Source organism: Miniopterus natalensis, chromosome 1, assembly GCF_054644295.1.
Source record: "Miniopterus natalensis isolate mMinNat1 chromosome 1, mMinNat1.hap1, whole genome shotgun sequence".
In the NCBI taxonomy this organism is placed as follows: Eukaryota; Metazoa; Chordata; class Mammalia; order Chiroptera; family Miniopteridae; genus Miniopterus; species Miniopterus natalensis.
In genome coordinates this window covers 31,863,675-31,864,964 of record NC_142081.1, presented here as the reverse complement: position 1 = coordinate 31,864,964, position 1,290 = coordinate 31,863,675, and the positions used below count along the sequence as shown (strand labels likewise).

Below are 1,290 nucleotides of genomic sequence, written 5' to 3'. Positions count from 1 at the left end.
TGTTTGCTGGTGGAATACAAATAATACCATATATTAACCTTGAACCCTGCACCTTGCTAAATTCATTTATTAGTTATAGTAATTGTTTTGTAGAATTCCAATCCTAGGTTTGCTGATATTGTCCTAAAGTTCTGAAAACCTTTGTTCATTTTCCCCCCCAATTTTTTCTTTCTGTTCTTCAGCTTGGATAATTTCTATTGATCTATCTTCATTTTCCCTTATGTTCTGCTATTTGAGCCCATCCAGTGAAAATGTGTGTGTGTGTGGGTATGTGTATATGTATAAGTTATTTATTAACAGACAAGGCCTACAGATTTATTTCTTCTTGGACACACGCACCATGGGACCCCAGTGGCTCGTGATCTTGCTGTGCTGGTCTGGAACACGAAGACCACAGCAGTGACACAGCCCTCTGTGAGCCTGAATTTTCTTTACTCGCTCCAGGTCTTCAGGAAACTTGTTCAGACCATTGACCACAACCTGGCTGTACTTTTCCATCCTTCATGTCCTTCTATCTGTTCAAGAACCAGTCTGGGATCTTGTGTTGGTGTGGATTCTGCAAAATGATCACACGTTCCACCTGCTCTTCTGTGAACTCTCCTGCCTTCTGGGTGAAGTCAATGTCTGCTTTCCTCAACGCCTTTGAGCATATCTTCTCCCTGTGCTCTTAACTGCAGTAAAGGGAAAAGCTGTTTTCTGCTGCCCATGGATATTGGTGTTGAGTACTTGCAAAATGTGCTGGAACTTCTCAGGGATTCTCCAGACAGAGCAGCAGCCCCAGTAGCCTGGAGCAGGCCCTGGGTGGAAGAGCATCCAGTGAATTTTTTTTTAAAAAAAATTCAGATCCTGTACTTTTCAATTCTAAATTTTCCAATTTGAATTTTTTTTGGTAGTTTCTATTTCTATGCTGAGAATTTCTGTCTTTTCATTCCTTTCCAATGTGTTTTTCCTTTACCTCATGGATCATAATTCTAATAGCCCCTATAAAGTCTTCGTTTGGTAGTTTCAACATTTAGGTCATCTTGAGGTCTTTGTCTGTTATTTTCCTCTTGAGAATTGATCATATTTTCTTGTTTCTTTGGTTGTCAAGTAATTTCAGATAGAATCCTGAACATTGTCAGTGTAATGTTGTACAGGTTCTGCGTCCTTCCACAGTCCTCAGGAGAATGTTGATGTCTTGGCTCTAGCAGGCAGTCGACCCAGTTAGGCTCTGACCCCACGTTCTTCTTTTACCTTAGTGGGCAGTGGTTTACATCTCAGTCCAGTTGTATGTCTTTGTTGTGCTACTTT

The 1,290-nt window shown here is 40.8% G+C and overlaps 1 pseudogene; it reads right to left on the bottom strand.

The window, feature by feature from the left end:
• Positions 1 to 315: 315 nt before the first annotated feature.
• LOC148094071 (small ribosomal subunit protein uS13 pseudogene) lies at positions 316 to 813 on the bottom strand (annotated as a pseudogene).
• Between the last annotated feature and the right edge of the window lie 477 nt (positions 814 to 1,290).